The 20303-nt window shown below is 47.4% G+C and overlaps 1 protein-coding gene and 1 pseudogene across 2 annotated transcripts in view; one reads left to right on the plus strand and one right to left on the minus strand.

The window, feature by feature from the left end:
• CD247 (CD247 molecule) overlaps positions 1–20303 on the minus strand; it is a gene marked incomplete at both ends in the record, with an annotated part of 70332 nt that overhangs the window by 8128 nt on the left and 41901 nt on the right. The window lies entirely within an intron of this gene.
• Positions 15234–15719, plus strand: LOC308436414 (M-phase phosphoprotein 6-like; annotated as a pseudogene). The gene has a single exon. The product of its transcript is annotated as an M-phase phosphoprotein 6-like (transcript).

Here is a 20303-nt window from a genome sequence, read left to right on the forward strand (position 1 = left end):
TTGTTGGGCATTGGCTCCATGCCCAAGGGCTGCAGAGCTGAAAAGAGGCTGGGTTGGGGGCAGGTGGCTTCCACTATGTCCCATTCCCTTTTACTAGCTGTGTGGTCCTAAAGGGTAACCTCACTTCAAGGCCCTCTGTCCCTAAAACAGGGTGAGAGTGCTTATATTTGCCTTAAGGGCTCTCAGGGACACTTTGCCAGGTGGTTTGTAAATGTCCGGTTTTCCATCCCCCACAAAGGCAATCCTGTCTGACGGTTAGGCATTCACCCCAGCAGCAGGTTTCACAATGCCACTTGTGGTGACTGTGATCTCACCACCCCTGATCCCAGCAGCTTCCCTGTCCCCACCTACTCTCAGGCAGAGACTTGACCCATTACTAATATCTCTTCCACAGCCCATCCCAGGAGGTATTTAGGAACCTGCCATGGTGACAGCTTTCTTGTCCGGTGGAAAAGCCACTTTATCTTATGCTTCCACCCATAGATCCCCTGCCCCCAGGAAAACTCCAGCATAGGAGAGAAAACCCAGTAGCCAATGAACAGTTTACAGGGCCCCAGGCCTGTAAACCTGACTGTTAGAGTGGGCTCCCTGGGCTAGAGATTAACTTACCCACTCTGGGCTGGGGCCTGGGCCTGGATTGGGGAGTTGCGGGGGGAGGGGACTTCACTACTAGCCGAGGAAACCCAGACTCCCACAGAGATGATGCAGGAGAGAGACATTTGGCCTTCTATGGCTATGTAGCCAGACCATCTACACGGAGAAAATTTCCCAGTTGGGTAGAGAACCACATTCATGCTCTGTGTCTCTGCTCCAAGGCAGTGGCTGTATGCTCCTGGCTCTGACAGTCTGAAGCCTGACTCCTCTCCTTATGGAGGGAGTGAGTGATGTTACTTATCCCTTGGTGATGGAGGATTACGGTTAGTTAGATTTACCAGGTGAGAGGGACCCGATCTGTTCTCATGATGCCCATGGATAAGAAGCTGTTGTCTTTGCCTTGTGGCAGGACATCTGCAATAGACACTTGGTGGAGACTCTCAGGACAGCTAGAGACAGCTCAAGGAGTGTCTGTCCATCCATCAGTTCAAAGACTAATGTCCTTAGTAAGAGGGAACCTAGCCATCCCTGAACACCCCATTGTCATCCTCACAGAGCCTTGGTTCAGGTGTCATGGCCCATGAGCATCAAAGGGTAGCCTGAGGAGACAGGAATACTAGCAGAGACCCATTCCTCCAGTGACAGTGTCTCCCAGCTGGGCTCACGCTTCCCACAACAGGGATTAGGTCTTAATAAGTCAGATCCTCTCAAAGCTGCTGACACACCCTGGTATGTCTTCACACCGAACTCCTCCAGCAGATCCAGTTGAGGATCAGGGCATCTGCTCCACTCCCTCAAACCATCTGACCACAGCTTCTGCAGTTAAAACAACTTCCCATATCTGGTAAAGTTTGACTCTGAGGAGAGTCCAGAGGCAGGTAGAAAGCTTTTATCGGGCCCAGTTTACAGCTTGATAAACTGAGGCAGCAAGGTTGAAGTAACCTCATCAGGAACACTTGCCAACAAATGGCCAAGCTATCTGCCTGATTCTGGACACTTCCTTGGCCCTCAGTCTGGGGGAACCTCATCTTTAGTGCAGGCTCCAGAAACCCCACCTACCTGTGAACACACAGCCCTTACTTTGAACACTTGGTCACAGTAGTGTGTGACCACATATGTCACTTAGTTTATTCCCTTTCAGTGAGTCCTGGAAAATGGCTGGTTCATTCTGGTTTTCCTCACCTGGTATGCCACTAGCCAAAGAGACATAAGGAAAAAGCATAGGCCTCTGAGGCAGACTCTCATTAGTCAAGGGCAGAGTCTATTTCTCATTGGCCTGCTGCTTGAGAACTGTCTGAACTCTGGGCTTCAGGCCCCCGCCTCTAAAACTGACCTAATGAGGACTGACCACAGGGCGGGCAGAACAAATGGGGCCAAATGCATGGAGACTGCCCCTGCACAGTGACATGTGGCAACCTTGCAGGACTCCAGCAGTGTCCTTGTCACACAGGCTCTGAAGGTTCAAGCAGCAGAAAGTAGAAGACAGGCTCTCTCCTCCCTCTCCCACACAGTGGTGCGAGCTGGCTTTCAAGAGCATGTGAGGATAAAGTCAGATCACCAAGAGGTGTAGAGGACTAGACCATAGACATCGCTCAGCGTGGAGGGGGAGGGGGCGGAGGACTAGACCATAGCGTGGAGGAGGAGGGGGCATTCTGAAGGCTCCTGGCTTCACAATCCAAGATGAGATCACGGCTGTGCGTACAGTTTAGGAAAACACAGTTCTCCTTTCGTGGACTGGTTTAACGTTCAGAACAACTGTTTACAATTCCCACAGGTTAACGTTGATAATAATCCTGTTTTTGCAGATAAGAACCCGACTCCCAAAGGTCACGGAGCTGGAAAGTCCCTGAGTGCCCCAGGAGCAAAGTTCCTTCTACTCCACTTTGTCCCAGGGCCTTGGAGATTCTTTTCATCTGAATAGCTCCAGGTCTTCACAAAGACTTCTCTGACCAGCCCTCCAGCCTTTGCTTGCTTATGTGTTAGGGTAAGGCGTACTCCACCCACCAATCTCTGGTGCAGAGCTCTCTTTCTCAGCCTTTGAATGTCTAATTTATATGACTTAAGAGCAAATCCTTGAAGGAGAGCCAGCTTGAGACCAAAGCCTGATTCTGTTACCATGTGACCATGAAACCATCCTAGCCATCCCCACCCCCTTGCCCCATTCTATAATCCTTCAGACCCCATGAGCACTCAGTACAAAGGACTCGATGCGATTCACAGTGACCATATAGCTCACCTAGGTAGGAGCAACCATCTTTGTAGCCCCTGAACTTCCCCTGTTTGGAGCCCTAGATTGGGACCCCGGGTCTTGCTGACATCCATCCCCACCCCCACCTCAGACTCAACTGACAAATGACATTGGAGGTTAAGAATTTAGAAAACAGGAAATCACGTGTTCTCAGGAAGGCGGTGGCAGCAGCAGCAGTGAGCATGACTATATAGGGCAGAGCTGGACCTGGAGCCAACCCACTGACCACAGCATGGGGCACACAGGCTTTCCCATCAGGGGCTGCCTTTAATTTTCATTGCACCAAGAAGGATGCCAGGTAGACATAAAGCCTATCTGTGACACCCCACTGGCTGATGATTCCTTCTGCGCCTAGAACCGGGGTGAGTTTTATGCAGGCTTCATCATAACTCTGACCTTAAAACTAGGGAAACTGAGTCTCTGAGGAGTTCTTAAACACCACTTAGTCTGCTCTTGGGGTTCTTGCTGGTCTTCAGAGGACTGGAGAGAAGAGCCCTTTCTTTAAGGTCAAGTGTATGCAGGTATAAAGTTTGCTTTAGTTGTTTGAGGCTGAGAGGCTTGTGGAGTTGACACCAAAAGGTCAAGACACACACTGGCCAGCGTCCTTAGTGCCTGGCTTCACCTCAAATTGTCTGCTTACCCTGACTGTCAAAGCAACTCCCACAATTTACAAGTGCCACGTAGTACGCACGTCCTTCCCCGAGGTGAGTTGTCCCAGCCCCCTCCCCCTCCAACGTACGGCCGCATCTCTGTTCTGGTATGGAGCTTGGAGCCTCGTCATCACTATCTACAAACCACACATTCCCTCAGACATTTTATTTCTTAGGTTTGGAGTGATTGTGGGCTGCGATTTTTCCCTTTCTGTTTATTTCCATTAAAGTTGTGATCTGCGCAATATCTTTTACATTTTTCTGTGATTGTTTTTTTCCTATTTTCAAGTAAAATCAACTCATTATAAAAGTGCAGAAAGGTAAGAAAAACTATCAGAATCTCTCATAGCGTCATGTTCAAACACAGTTTCTTGTAACTACAATAACTTGCCTTCCAACACGTCTGCTGTTTACCTCTTGCAATCACCCTGAACCAAAACACTTTTTCTGGAAAAACAAACAAACAAAACAAAACACAACCTTGCTTTTCTTCAGTTTGTACTATAACTTCGCATATGTTATGGTAGTTCGTGTTGTTTGATGCAACCATAAACATGCCTCATATTTCAGGCTATTTCACAGTTTTAGTGCTTATCTCAAATCATCTTTCATCTGCTCATGTGTGTTTGAGTGTGTGCACATGTGCATGAGTGTGCACATGTAGGTCAGACAGTGACCTGCCTGAGTTGGTTTTCTTTCCACACATGGGTTGGAGGGATAGAAATGAGACCATCAGGCTGGACAGCGGGTGCTTTTCTCTGCTGAGCCAACAGTCCCCAAACACTGTTTCAATGGCCTCCTGTCACCCCCTCACCATACTGCAGGTGGAAAGTATAAAGATCTTGTAAAACCCTGCATCATAGGGTTGGGTGGAGCGTTCCTCACAAGAGAAGCAGAGGCAGGAAGAGTTCTGTGAGTTTGAGGTCAGCCTGGTCTACATATAGAGCTTTGGGCTACTCAGGGCTACATAGAAAAACCCAATCTCTACAAACATACAAAAAAAAAAAAAAAAAAAAAAAAAAAAAGGCCAACAATGCATATACAAAGAACACACTATGCCTGGGTGTTGTGTATGTTTACATATCTGCATATGTCAACAGAGAGAGAGAAGATCCCTTCCTTCCTCTGATGCCAGCTTGGGCATGTGGCAGACGACTGTCACAGCCATGGTCATGCTAAACACTGGTTCCCTCTAAACTTTCAGTCTAGAAACGCTTTTAGAGTTGTATTTCATTTGATGGTAACAATTGACTGAGGTAAACTGGGAAGCCCTGATTTGTTCCACTTTTGCAAATAAGGAGTCGCAAGGTTGTGGTGTGTGTGTGTGTGTGTGTGTGTGTGTGTGAAGTGACATGTGTCCCACAGCACACATGTGGCAAAGCCTGTGCTCTGTTTCTCATACCTCTCTCATTATACTCAGCACAACTTAAAAGACACCCACTCAAATCATGGCCCTTGAGTCAAAATGCTAAATAGGATTTTGCCATTGCTCTGAGCCCCTAACTTGTTTCATAGAAAAACTTGGTATACAGAGATGTATGTATACAAAGGTGATCATTGTATCATCCACAGAAGACTAAGAAGAGGAGGAGGAGGAGGAGGAGAAGGAAGAAGAAAACATAAAGATAACAGAAATGCCCACTGACTAGGAATAAAAAATATGACATATTTATATAGCAGTTTTAAATGCCTAAAACAGGACTGAGAGTGTAGCTCAGTGTGCAGACTGCTTGCCAAGCATGCACAAAACCCTAAATTCAATCTACAGCCCATGTAAGCCCAGCAAAGAGAAGCTGGGGCCCAAAGAACGAGAAATGAAAGGCCAGCCTAGGATACAAGAGACCCCGTCTGAGGAGGGGAAACAAAACAAACCACCTCGCACTAACAGAAGAAAAGTCCCTCTGACTGCTGTCATGGAAAGAGCTCCAAAATAATTAGGTTAAAAAGAGCAGACAGTAACTTATGTGAAAAGAACATATAGGCTACATAAGTATGTGTACATAAAAGTGTATCTAGATGCACTTTTGCTCAGGATAACAAAAACGGTGGGAATAAACAGTAGCGATGGTTGTGTGGCATTGTGGGTATTTGTACCACTTGGACACACTTACAAATGGTAAAGATGGGGCTGGGACATAATAGTAGAGTGCCCTACTGTGGGTAAGGTTTAGTCACCAGCACTTCCTCTACCCCCCAAATACCTAAGATTTATCATAATAATGGAGTTAAAATACATATATACTGAGAAGGACTATACATATGCTCAAAAAAAAAAAAAAAAAAAATCACCCGGGGTCGCTGGGGAGATGGCTCAGTAGGTAAAGGGTTTGTTTTTCATTCATGAGGACTTGAGTTCAGATCCCCAGCATTGACATAAAAGCCCTGTCGATGACCATTATCGTAATCCTGGTAGTGGGGTGGAGAAGCAGGAAGCAGGTGGATCCCAGGAGCTCCTGGAGCCACATCTAGACTAGGTGAAGATGAGTGCTTTTAATGTGAAGAGTTGTACACACAAGACCAGATACTACATTTTTTTTACTATGTATGTTTCTAGTGCACATAGAGACGGTGAGTGTGGGCCATTGTTGCTGTGGTCCAATGCTGTAAAAATGAGACAAGCCCCCAACACACACTTAAGCACCAGCGGGGCCCGCCAGGTGAGGTCTGAAGCAGTCCTTCAAATCCAAGAGTCCCCTCAGCAGATCCCACCCTTAGCCGGAATGGGGGCATTTCCTGGACTCTCCCCGGGTTTCTGGGCCTCAGGTTGCTTAGGTTGCCCAAAGAAATCCAGTGGAGCCAAGGGAACCAGGAAGGCGACAGCTGGTCAACCTCTTCCTGGAGCTGATCTTGTGGGCCCGGTTGTTCAGGGTAGTGGGGTGGGGAGAGGTTTTACAGCGCGGGAGCAGAGCTGAAACCCAGGTTTCTGTGGTCTAGCTTGCCTTCCTGCCTCTGGCAGCTCCCAGGGGCGGGGCTTCGGTGGGGGACAGCGGCTGTCCTGCGGGGACCCCCTCACTGCAGGCTCTCTCGTTGGCAGCGCAGAGTACTGATGAATCACGCTGTGGTTGCCCGAATTGAAGGCTGGCAGATAGCTTGCCATTCTGATTTTAGAGCGATTTTGGACTGCCAAGAGGGGTCCATTCATCGACGAACTGTCCCCGGACCTCCTGCGGTGAAACCTGGGTGCGCCCAGCCGACGCATTTGAAACCAGTTGCTGTTGGACTTTTCTATCCAACGCCGCTTAGAGCCCTGGCGTGCGGGAATGCATCCTGAAAAGTGAAGGGCAGTGAGCAAGCAGGGAGGGGACACCGGGGATGGGGGTCGCTGCCCTGTTGCTCCTTGGCTGTTCTGCCGGCTGCTGTGCGGCTACCGTGAGGCACCCCTCCTCTTGGCCCGCAGCTGGCTTCCCGCTCGAGGTTTCCTGTCGAGCGACACCATTCCGGGCCGGGTTATCGCCGGTGATCTCCCATTTGAACCGCTCACACTCCGCCGCGGCCGCCCCCACTTGCGGTCCCTTTCCCCGGAACCGCACCGCCCCCGGACCTTTCGCAGAGCCTCCAGCCGGGGAGCGCTGGGGGCTGCTTCCTGACATCAGGGAGCTGCTGTCCGGGTGTCCCACCCACCCTTCTCTGAAAGTCAGGGAAAGGCCTAGTCTTCTGTCTGGGTTAGGGACAGTGACCACGCGCACGCCTGTCCACGGTGGCACGTGTGAGGATCAGGGGCCGGATTTCAGCTCGAGGCTGTGTGGACCGAAACTGGCAGGCGGGGGTTGGTCCCTGCCCCAAAGCACCCTCCACTTCTCTCCCTGAGAGAGCGGGGGAGGGCGGGGGTGATCAGGGGAGAGCAGAAGGGCTCTCTGCTCTTGCACAGGGGGACTCCAAATGTCGTCAAAACTAACACTCTCAGAATGCAGAGCTTTCGTTTTGAAGCCCCGTCAGCTGCGAGCTCTGGGGCTTTCCTGGCTCACATATCCAGCAGGTGGAGAGTCACCGATTTTATCACCCCCATCTTTCATGGGACATTCCGGCGAGGCTTTATTGGGAGTATAAACTAGGATGCGATATGCCCAGGGTTGTGTGACCTCCCATTCGTAGCAGGAGTGAGGAGATGAGCCGCTGCTGAAGAGACAGTGCTTATCCAATTATTGGCCTAGGCTGGCATTCAGTGAGCTGAGCTCATCAGTTCTCATGAGAACGCACTCAAGAAAAACTACAAATATACATAATTTATAATAATAATAATAATAATAATAGGAAGAGCTAGTTCCAGGGGTTTGGAGGCATGTGGAAGGGGTTCTTTGTTTGCTTTTGAGCAGAGCCCACCAAGTCAGCAGAAACCTCCTGCAGACACCAGAATGGCAGCAAAGACGAAAAGAATGAAAAACAAACAAAACCCACTGCAGCCAGAATGAAGCTGGGGTCCTTCCCCTGCCTAGACCCAGCCGATTTAGGGACTGAGAGTAAACTCCAAGGCAAGCCTGGGAAAACCCTGCTGGGAAGTGAAGGCAGGAGAGCTCTGGTGGTGTTGCTCTTAAGTGCTGGTTTCCCACCCAGATCCTGCGGAGCCCACCCACCCTCAAGCATTTTAAATCCTTTCTCAGCTTCCCAGATCCACCGAGGCTTCCTCCCACCAGGAACTCCAGACCACACCAGCCTCAGAAATATTCCTGTTTTGTTTTTCAGTGCAAAGAGCACTTTATTCTACACTGCTCTTTACTATTCAGCAAACTACATGTTGCCCAGGACAAACACGTTTGTTAGTTCTTTCCTCTCTACCTGGTGGGAAACCCTGTCTGAGGCAGCCCCCATCCCCCACCTCATTAATAACATAATTGCCTGGATAATTAGGAGACTGATTGATTGTTTAAAGGTCATTAGTGCCACAAAATAAAGGAATCTGGTGGCTTACATTTCAAAGAGCCATTGTGTGAGAAGAGCCTTGAGAGAACCTGTCCCTTCCACCCCCACCTCCACCCCACCCACCCCACCTCTATACACACACTCCCACCAAGTAGGAGCTTTGGCTAAAGCGAACGAACGCTCAACATGTATGACCTTTGTAAAGTTATTTCCCCTGAGTTTTTTTTTTTTTTTTTTGGTTTGTTTGTTTGTTTGTTTTCTCTTAAATAAGTTGTGCATCTAATAACTTCTTCACTTCCCTGCTGTCCTGCTCTGGGATCCCAGGTTCAAAGCTAGGTATCAAGATCAAAACTGCATGATTGCTTCATGAAGTGGTTACAGAGCGTCAGATTCCCAAACTGCCCTTTGCTTCTCTTTGATCCAGGAGCTGTGTGTGAGCCTCGGCAGGGGCTTGACAGCCTGAGCTTGTACCTTGTAGTCCTGAGAAGGTTGACCACTCCTGCTTTTCCAGGACAGGTCCAGGCTGCGACCATGCCTCAGCCCTGCTTCTGACACGGGCCCAGGTCCTGTTGGGGCAGGAGTGTCCTGGCTCAGCACCCTTCTGACGGTTGATCAGAAAACAAACCCAGAGTTCTTCTGGAAGCCTTTGGGGAAGACCAGCCAATGGTTTCACGTGCCAAACCTCTCTCATCTTACAATATCCAGCACAAACGTTTCCCCCTCTGGGCACAATTCTGTGCTTTGCTCAAGCAGAATGGGTTTTAGTAGGGGAGCCTGTTCCTGTTCTACAGGATAACCTAAAAGTCAGGGGTGAATTTACAGTTAAACAGGATATCGGTTTATCTGGCTGGCCACTGGGCCCCTGTGGGTCCAGCAATTCAGGTACAGGGCAGAAAGATCACTGGTACCCTGCAGTGAAACCAGTCTAACTCAAAACAAAATATACAATATTATTTTCAAATAATACATTCACTTTTAAATTGTAGAAATGGATATAATTGGTAATCTTTTCAAAACATGTAAAAAATATATACTACCTCCACTGTATGTCCAGTTCTTTTGGACAGCCTGTATTTGGGGGGGGGGGGTGGTTGTTTGTTTGGTTGGTTTAGTTTGGGTTTTCCATAGTAACAATTGTTTCCATAGTTTTAAATTTAGAGGGTCTGAGAAGGTGTCTGGAGGTTTGAAGAAAACATATGGAGTCTGTTATTCCAAACTGTAACTAATGTTCTGTTTGTCCCGTGCTAAAAGCTCCATTTTAGTAGTAAGGTTGGTCACGTTTTAAATTTTTCTGACACTCTGCTGTTCGGGACCCATTTTTCACTAATGATTTGATGAGAATTCTCCTCCCTTTTAAAAAAAAAAAAAAAAAAAAAAAAAAACCCTGACAACTCTGCAAGATCGAAGATATTTTATTTACTTTCTATCTCTACTTGCCAGTGTGCTGTGGGAGGCCACAATAGTGTAAGCATTCCTGTGTTTCACACCTGTGTCCTTCCCTTCAGGGCTGAGCCCAGGGTGACACCTCTCCTCCTTCCTATCAACTGTGTCTGGACTTCCCAAAAAACGTTTGACGAAATGCAGCTTCAGAAAAGTCTGCCCTGTGCAACAGTAGAAAAGAGACCCAGTTTTTTTCCCTTAGTCCTGCCGCCTGTGGTGACTTTTTTCTGACTTCTGAAGGCCTGGCTGCTTTGCTGGGGGCACAAAGCGTTCGCATCTCCCAGCCTGGGGACCCTAGAGTGAGTGAGTCCGAGCCGCGCGACTTCACAGTCCTTTCCTGGAGGGTGTGTTTGTCAGTTTGGCAACCCTCGGATGCCCAGCCCACGCCCGGCTAGCACCCGCCTGTGACGTACTTCGCGTGGATCAAAGGCCCGCAAAGCCTGGCGGGCCTGCAGCTGCCACACAGGGAGCAGAGGGTAGGAGCGGTGGTGGGCGGAGAGCCCGCCTTTGTGGCTGCTCTGTCCCTGAGAAGGAGAGCACCCTGCAGGCCGCCACACCCAAAGTGGCTCAGAGTCAGGTGGCCAGCCTAGGGCAAGCGACACTGCTCAACCTGTGGCGCTCATGGGGAGTCCAGGGCGTCTCACCAGGATGGCCAGGACCCCATGAGAGCCATGGGCTGCACCCTAGAGCTATTTCTGTTGACTCTAAACCTATGTTTATACATCGTCTACCAAGAAACACCTCAAACACTTAACAGCGCTTTCAGCTCCGGCTTGTGAGCATGTGGGTTATCTGGTTGCGCCTCTTACTTACCCAGCTTCTACAGTGCACACAAATTTTGAAATGAGAGGGGAAAAGTCCAGGTACCTTTACAGCTCTATTCAATCAGACCTTCCTCCACTCGTCTCCAGCCCTAACAATTCTCAGCTTCACTTTAGGTCTGTGACTACCTAAATTACACTACATTCACACACACACACACACACACACACACACACACACGCGCACGCACGCACGCACGCACGCACGCATGCACGCACGCACCAGGCACACACGCTCGTGCTCGAGTTCACACTCATGGCCGGCTGCAGCAAGAAGGGCCACTGACGGGATACTGAAGTTAAAGGTTGGTTCTGACCCACTCACCCATGAATGCAGGAAGCTGGAAAATTAATTGGGTAAAGTTAAAAGAGTCTTGGAGGTCCAGACAAGCTGGTCAAATACCTTACCTACACAGACCTCAATCCTCTGGTCACAGAGTGTACCTCATGCCCAGGAGGGTGACAGGGCTGCAGAGGCTGATGGTAGAAGTGTGTCTTACTCCCCCAGAGCCTGCCATTCTCTCTTTACTCCCCAGGACAAGGTCTAAGTCCGACTTCTACTATTCTGAAATCCCAGATCAGCATTGTGAGCTTCTCCCCAAACACAGCCTGGGCACAGACAGGCAGCCCCGGCTTGGGGATCCAGCCTCTGCTCTAGGGTGCTGCTTCCCCAGCCTAGCTTCTACCTATGACATCAGAAGAACGGACCAGCAAAGAAGAGGCCAGACTGATTCCCCATCTCCTGTAATGGTCTGCCTTCCCCTCCTTCAGGGCTGGTATGTTCCCATTGTCCACCTCCCTTCTTCTCCTGGGCCATCATGGTTCAGGCCTACCTGACTTTTCTCTGTTGTCTCCTCTTTGCATTCTCCCTCCATCTTTATTCCTCTGTCATCTTCTCTGGCTCTTTTAATGCCATTTTAGGAAATGGCCACTGGTGGTGTGATACGGCTAGTCCCCTCAGATAGCCTTGAACATCTTGCTGCCTGGCAGCCCTGACCATAAGGATTTGGAGACCATTCCTTTGAGTGATTCGACTCCCTGGAGGTCCAGTGGCCATGGACCATCTTGACAAACCTGACATGAGGTCCATCTGGCCGTTTGACACAGGAGGTCATACTACTTGATCTGCTGCAGGACTTGCCCAGAGAATTGTCATCGAGTCTGCAGTGGCTTAGGGTCAACAAAGCTTTCTGATTCCCCAAGTCAGGTGGAGGCAACAAATGCAGAAGCTCACAGTCACATCCACTGCCCTTTAAACTGAACACACTAGGCAGGGAATGGTGATGAATGAGTTCCAGGCCAGCCTGGGCTGCATAGAGAAACCCTGTTGTGAAAAACCAACCAACCAACCAATCAACCAACCAACCAAACAAACAAAAACCCTCACAGTTCCCAAGTAGCCTCCCTCATTTCTGCCTCCAATCTGACTTCATATGGAATAACAGGGACCTTGAAAAGTTGTCTTAAAAAAGAAAAGAAAAGAAGAACACTCCTCCACTGTTGGTGGGGTTATAAGCTGGTACAACCACTCTGGAAATCAGTCTGGTGGTTCCTCAGAAAATTAGACATAGTACTACCTGAAGACCAGCTATACCACTCCTGGGCATATACCCCAAAGATGCTCCAACATCTAACAAGGATACATGCTCCACCATGTTTATAGCAGCCTTATTTATAATAGCCAGAAGCTAGAAAAAAATCCAGATGTCTTTTGACAGAGGAATGGATACAGAAAGTGTGGTACATTTACACAATGGAGTACTACTCAGCTATTAAAAACAATGACTTCATGAAATTCCTAGGCAAATGGACAGAACTAGAGACTATCATCCTGAGTGAGGTAACCCAGTCACAAAAGAACACTCATGGTATGTACTTACTGATAAGTGCATACTAGCCCCAGAAAGCTCTGAATACCCAAGAAAAAATTCACAGACCTTATGAAGCTCAAAAAGAAGAAAGGCCAAAATGGGGATGCCTCCGTCCTTCCTAAAAGGGAGAGCAAAAAACTCATGGGAGAAAATACAAGGTCAAATAGAGGAACAGGTATTGAAGAAAAGGTCATTCAGAGGCTGCCTTACCCGGAGATCCACCCCATATGCAGCCACCAAACCCAAGCACTATTACTAATGCCAAGAAGTGCTTACTGGAAAGGAACCAGATAGAGATGCCTCCTCAGGGGGTCCTGCCAGAGTCATATAGATACAGTTGAGGATGCTTGCAGCTGACCATCAGACTGAACATTGGGACCCCAAAGAAGGTGCCAAAGAAAGAACTGAAGGAGCTAAAAGGGATTGCAACCTTATGGGAAGAACAACATTATCAACCAAACAAACCCTCCACAACTCCCATGAACTGAAACACCAACCATTGAGCAGTCATTGAGAGACCTATGGCATCAGTTGCATATGTAGCTGAAGATAGCAGTGTCTGGCATCAATGTGAGAAGAGGCCTTTGGTCCAGCGAGGGCATGTTTTCCCAGTGTAGGGGAATGCCAAGGCAGTGGGGTGGAGAAGGGGATTAGGAGAAGGTGCACCTTTGTGAAGTCAAGTGGAGGGGGGGAGTGATGGGAGTGGGGTGGGGGAAGGGGATACCATTTCAAATGTAAATACAGAGAGTATCTAATAAAAAATGGAAAAAAATAAAAGAAAAAAAGGAAATGGGGAGATGGAAGATAATTCATTTACACACATTTGTAAAAACTAAAGGAACGTTGGGATGAGTTAGCCCACTGTATCTGAGTTTATGACATGCTTCTCCTTTCTCTTGGTCCCTAGTCACTTGGAACCTGAACTCATTTGTGCTTTTTTATTAGTTGGATGTGAAATTCAAAGAGTCGTTATTTTAGGGATCAAAATGGAACTTTTAGCAATTTTAAAAGAACAGACCTCCTCAAACTGACGGTACAGGGAGGAAGAGAGATGGCTCAGCAGTTAAGAGAACTGACTGTTATTGTATAGGACCCAGGTTCAGTTCCCATCCTTTATCTTGTTACTCCAGTTCCCAGGGGCTCCAACACCCTCTTCTGGCCTCCTTGGGCACCTTATATATGTGGTGCACAGACATGCATATGGGCAAAATACTCATATAATACACATGTAATAAATAAATTTTAAACAAAAGATGGTTTAGAATCAGATCCAAATCTACGTAAGATTATTCCCTGACTCTATTAAATTAATAGAAATAATCACTTACTGCCTAATTAAAACCCGTGCTTCATTAGCTAACAAATTTGCCCTTTTCTGTGAGCACTGCGCCTCTATACATTTATAGGAGGAGGGTCACAAATACTGAAAAAAAAGGAGTTTTTATTTGATTGATTTGGGTATTTTGAAATAGGACTTCACTCAGTAGCTCAGACTAACTTTGAACAACTGTATCCTCCGACCTGGGGTCACAGGTGGGGTGGCCACCACAGCCAATTTATAATGTTTTGTTTGCTAACTTGAGAAGCAACCACACAGGCCTGGAGATGGCTTTCTCATTCTTTGAGAAAACAAAAACACTTCCAGAAATCCCGGCACTGGCTAATAAGACACATGCCTTCAATAATAAGTGCTTCAGACATTGTGTTTCTGCAGATGTGCCCACTGTGGCCAGTAGCAATTGTCTTTTCAGTGGGCGATAATAAAAACTGTTTTCAAGGTCCTTTCCCGGGAGGAGCCTGATTTATAAATGGAAATAACAAGTTTATAATTTCCCCCAAGCAGATGTCACTCCCCTTGAACTACAGCTGCCCTGGGGATTGCCATGGAGCTGGCTGAATGCTAGGCTGTGGTCGGGTTGTCTTTGAGGTAGCTTGTTTATCTCCCCAGCCCGTGTTTCTGGCAGGTTTTTTACAAACACTTAGCTCCAGATGCGCAGGCTGCCTCCCGGCTGCACATGAGCTCTGTAAAGCCCTGCTCCTCTCCCGGGGAGTACAAATGAAGCCGCACTCTTGTCTCGCCTAAGGGCGGTCTTCCCCAGAGAGGGGCAGACAACCCAGGAGGACCCTTCTGCAGAAGGAGCAGCTCTTTGGCCACTGGGCTGCCCCATGCCTAGGGCAAGGGTGCAGATTCTTAAATCCCCAGAAATCTCCAAAGCCATTTTTCTTTTCTTTCTCCACATTTCTGAGAGCAAGAAGCCGAGTGAGCAGATTGACTAAAAGGAAGGAAGAAGAGATTCGCCTGAGGTCATTCTCGCTATGGGACACCGAGGACCAGAGGGTGATGGCAGGGACGCAAAACCACGGGGTGGGAGCGGGACAGGACATTTACTGGAAAGATCCCAATGTTTATGCACAATGTGTTCTGTGACACAGACCCTGCCCATCCCTCTTCACCTGATATCTTTTTAATTTCACTCTCTCTTCTCTCTCTCTCAAGCTCTTCATCCCCACATTTCCTTCCTCCCCACCGTCTTCCTTCCGAAGACCTGTCTGTCTGAGCATAGAATGGTGTTATACAAGACCCACATATACTGCTCACTGTACCAGCCGGCCTGGGGTGGCTGCCCCTCAGAAACCGCAGATGAAGTGGCTAGTGATGGTTCAGAGGTGTCCCCACCTCCCTTCCTGTTCACCCCTAGTATTCCTTAAGCTCGGTGAGCAACAAGAAAAAGAACTGGAAAGTGTATTCAACATGGCGTCGGAGCACAAGACTAAATTATCCAAGAACCTGCCGCGCATGAAGTTCATGCAAAGGTGCCTGGACCCGGAAACCAAGAGAGAGCTTGGAAGAGGAGGAACGGAAGATACTCAGAGGCGAGCACTGGTACCTGGATTCGCCGGAGTTAAAGGAGAAAGAGCTTCATCATAGAAGAGCAGAGCTTCTCCCTGTGTGAAGACCTTCTCTACGGAATGATGTCATTCAGAGGATTTAATCCTGAACTTGAGAAGCGGATGCTTCAGATGAAGTCTAAGAACAGAGCAACGGCAGAAGAAGAAGATGAGGCAGTAGAGGTCCGTATGTCGGATGAAGAAATGGTAAGAAGATAAGAGACTTTGGTGGGAACAATCGGAAAAAAAGATTGCCAAGACAAGGGACCGAGGCAATTACGAAGAAGATGAAAATGGAAATATCAAAGCCATTAAAACTAAGAAGATGTTCTTAAAGTCCCACGACTAAAATGGATGCCTTCGATGCAGCGGATGCCTGTGAGCACAGCGTGGTCTGAACTCCTCCTGACGTCTGTACTGGTTAAAGCACTGTTCCTTCTAAGGAGATACATGATTTTGGAAATGTGCTGTTCTTGAGACACACATATGTATAATGGATGGCATACATCCTTTTTTAGGGCATTCTTCAGATATGTGGGCATGGGTGGCTCAGACAGGGCACAAACACACCGCTCTCCAGTGACTGTTGGGGAGTGGCTATTGTAAACTAATCATTGCCTTGTTTCCTGCCCTCACATTTATATCTGACTTTATGAATCAAATGCCAGTTCACTCATTCACTCTGGATTTAAATAGCTGAGAACCTTTCAGAAGTGATTCGCCAGACACGGCTCAGTGTTTGCAAGCTCTCGGGCCTTTGTGTGTATTAGTGTGGGGTCTGTGCATCTTAAACAGTCATCCGGGTCGTTTTTCTAACATAAACGTGTTTTCATATAAAAAGGAGAGAGAGAGAACTGGGCTTCTCTGAAACATTCGGGGGAACCCATATATTGCAGGCACTGGAGTTATTTATCTAGCCCAGGCTGCCAGGAAATTCTGAGCATCTAGTCATTTGGAGGTCATTGATGACCGTCTGTGCCCTCTCAGAATTTCTCTGGCTATGGTTACAGCAGTTCTCTGAGCAGCCAGCTGGACGATATTAACTCGATATCTCTCTCCTCTGCTAATTCAAGTGCTGAGATGATACATGGCCAGATACACACGCTCTCCTGCCAGCAGTTGCCGGGGAATATTGCTTTTTTGGACTTTGACACCAGCTCCAACTTTGAGAGGAATTTAAGTGATATTTATTGCCTAGAAATTCCTTTCTGGAGCTCTGTGCTCCCCGTTCAGTCTGCTGACGACACACTGGATTTATTCTGCCACCAAGACTCAGACTTAATTAACTTCATTGGGGGTTGGGGTTGCAGCTTTGGAGTTTGTGGCCCAGTATAGATCTCATTATGGTTACCCATCGGGCAGGCACTTAGGAGACCAGAAACCAAGCAGAACCTCCCTCAAGCGCACTTTTCTATCAGCCAGAGTTAACTGTGGCCCACCTTAGGGAAGAATCGATTTTCTTTAAATTAACCAGAGGTACTGGATACGCTTGTGTTTTAATTCCATTTCTATATTATACTGCGTTCTGTTTTGTTTTAAACTGTGTGTGATGTGTTGGGGCATGATTACTATGCATACCCGTGCTGCAAAAGTGTGGAACACAGAGGACAACTTTGTGGAGTGTGTTCTCTGCCCCCAGTGTTTTGTGTGTCTGGGGATTGAAGTCTTTGGCAAGCGTGCACAGTGAGTGCTTATCCTGATGGACTTTCTCTATCTAGTCCTTGAGGTCCTGAACTCATTCTGTAGCCTAGGCTGTCCTTGAACTCAGAGATCTGCCTGCCTCTGCCTCTGGGAGAGCTGGGAGTCAAGGTGTGCACCACCATAACCAGAGGATTATTTGCTGGTTTGTTTTTGTTTTATCTACAAATTTGTTTTGTTTTTCTACAACATTAAAATTTGGAACCAATCTAGTTAGAGAAATTACCATTTTGAGATATGGTTTTTTTTTTCTCTAGCCCATTTTTTAAATTTTAGGAGTCTTCCAAATATTGAATATAAGGCTTAATCTAGTTTCATTATTGTCCTTTAGCAATAACAGGATTGACACACAGATGAACCCACAGAGACTGTGGAGGTACACCCAAGACCTGCACAGGTTCAAGCCAGAGGGGGTCCCAACACTGAGAGAGAAGTAGACAAGGGGTCCCACACTTCACCAAGAAGGTATTTGCAACTGATACCTGCTGGCCACAGTGGCAGTGGTTCCTGAGCAGACCTTGTGCCAGTTGGCCAACATGAAACTAAAGCCATGTTTTGTTTTAGCTGTAAGCCTTTTGTTTCATCTTTGTATTTTTTAAAAAAAGATTTATTTATTTTATATATGTGAGTACACTGTCACTCTTTTTTGATATACCAGAAGAGGACATCAAATTCCATTACAGATGGTTGTGAGCCACCATGTGGTCGCTCGGAATTGAGCTCAGGACCTCTAGAAAAGCAGTCGCTGCTCTTAACCACTGAGACATTTCTCTAGCCCGGGTATTTTATTTCATTTGTCTTATTGGGTTGACTTGTATTTTTGTGGGCTTGCTTTTGTTTTGTATTGTTTTGTTTCTTAAAGAGAGAGAAAAAGGAAGATAAAGTTGGGTAGGTTGGAAGGTGGGGGCATCCAGGAGGAGTTAGGGGAGGAGGAAGGACATGAGTAAAACATTTTGAGAAAAACAAATTAGACCCAGTTTCATCTACAAGGGAAAGCACATGTGGATGTGTGTATGCAAGTGTTTGGGGTTATGTACTCAGATCCACATACACAGACTCAAATACATATGTAAATGTGCACACATGTGTGCATATGTATATGAGATATGCCTTATAGCCACTTCAGTTTTCATAGTGTTCAATCGGTAATAACTGCCTCACAAGCCTTTTGATTAGTTGGTAAATGTGCGGAGACATCTGAGAACCCGGCTCTTGTTCCAGGCGTACTTTTCAGCTCCAGAACCCACAGGCGACTGAGGATTTATTATCAACGCTCACTGTGCACTCTCACTTTAAAAAATTTATTGAGGGCTCTGAGCTTGTTAACAAAGATTTACCATTCGCTCCTGGCTAATTCCAAGGTTAACATCAACTCCCCCTTTTTTGCAGCCCTTCGTACAAACACAAAGCCTAAAATCCCTAGTGCTCCAGGTGGAGGACTTGGCTGAGAAATCATGTCTTGCCCCTCTGCCCTGTTCCTTTGCCACTTGAAATCCTCCCAGCGGATTCGGGTGTTCGGAGGACGTGAATTCTGCAGAGGCGATCTCCGTCCAGATAATTCTGTTGTGATGGTTATTGCCACCTTCCAGCCTGCACGGCTCAGATAAATAGAAAATGCATTCAGTGCTTACACGTCCTCCCAGGGGACTGTGAAGCAGGCGGATGCGGACTCTGTTATCAGAGAGTTGCAAAGCTCAGACCTGGGTGTCCTGGCTGGTTCCTCCCACACCTCTTCCTTGGGCTAGCCTGCTTTTGAGTGGTTGTTTTAGGTTGTCCTGGAGTCGTGCTTTGGGGTCAAATTTTGTTTGTCTGAGTGTGTAGCCCCCACCCATCATCTCCCCAGCCCCCTAACTCACCCAAATGAAACCCGGCTCATATTCCAGTGACCTGGGGCCACTGTCTGACCAGTTTAATATCAGTGTGGCTCACTGTTAGACTCTTTCCCATCGTGAACACTTCCTCACTCTAGACATTTGGTGACAAATCGAAGTACAGGAGCCATAGTGCACGCTTCGGCTCTCCAGTTCCCTTAGCCAATCCATAATTGACTTTTAAATCATTTAGGTGCAAAAGCAAATAATAATAGCTCCTTGGTTCAGTAGCTAATAAATTCTAGCTCATGAAAACTGAGAGAGAAGGCTGAGCCCATAAAGATTAAATATTTATGCAGATACTACACGCACGGTGACATATAAATGCACACACACATACATTTTTGGTACTGCTGTTCATTTTTAATTCCTTATGTGATATCCAATAAGAAAGAAAAATTCCAGCAGAGAAAAAAAAATGAAAGGAAGATTTATGACCTCCAAATTAATACAAGAAAACATTGCTGTAATAGCCCCTCTTACTGGAGGAACAGGGAGAGAGGAGGTTCAAAAGATGTTGAATTGATAAAACTATCTTCTCTCTATTGCGGGAAGGGTGGGTTAATATCCATAAAGAACTTGGAACTCCCTCAGTCATGAGGATGCCCTATAAATACAAACCATCATTATAATTTATTATTGAACAGAGTCCATTTTTTTCATCTAAGCCATTTTTCAAACCCCGTGGAGCTCCGGCTTCTCTGATGGGAGCCTTGACATTGAGCCAAAACACCTCTTGCAGGCACTGAGCAGCCATGTATCAATTTAATGTGTAGACACCTCAAAGCCAGCCTCCTCGAAAGCCCAGAGCCCTAGGCAGGCAAGCTCAAGTTCGGCCTCCGTCAGCGTACTCAGATGCTTCCGGGTGAGCCCACTACCCCGGTCCAGCCCCATAGAGAAGCGGTCTCTCTACCTCCATGTCTTCCTCCAATAATGGAAGCTTAGGCCCAGGGACCCTCACTTTTCCACCCTTTACTAAGCTGTGCCTTCTCTGAAATTACAGTTAAAATCTCTAGCTGTGAGAGTCAGTCAAGTAGCCCCCTCCCCAAAGGATGGAGGACGCGGTCTCTTTCTTCACAGCAGGGAAGGAGGGCCTCATTTCTAAACCTAGCACACGGGAGTATAGTGGAGAAGCTAGGGTGTGATCTTGAAATAAATCTTTACAAATATGCTCAGTAGTGCGGTGCTTGCCTGGCATGTAGAAGGTTCTGGGTTCAATCCCCGGCACCATCAAATGACATCAACTCCAAGACAAAAAGGAAACGGCGAGTTAGCTTTTGTGGGTCTGAGTCCATTTAGGCAAACATGGCCTAGCTGAACTGAGCACCCGTAAAGTTCACGACCACAGCCAGAAGATGGAAACT

This window comes from Micromys minutus (assembly GCF_963924665.1).
Source record: "Micromys minutus genome assembly, chromosome: 1".
NCBI classification, from domain to species: Eukaryota; Metazoa; Chordata; class Mammalia; order Rodentia; family Muridae; genus Micromys; species Micromys minutus.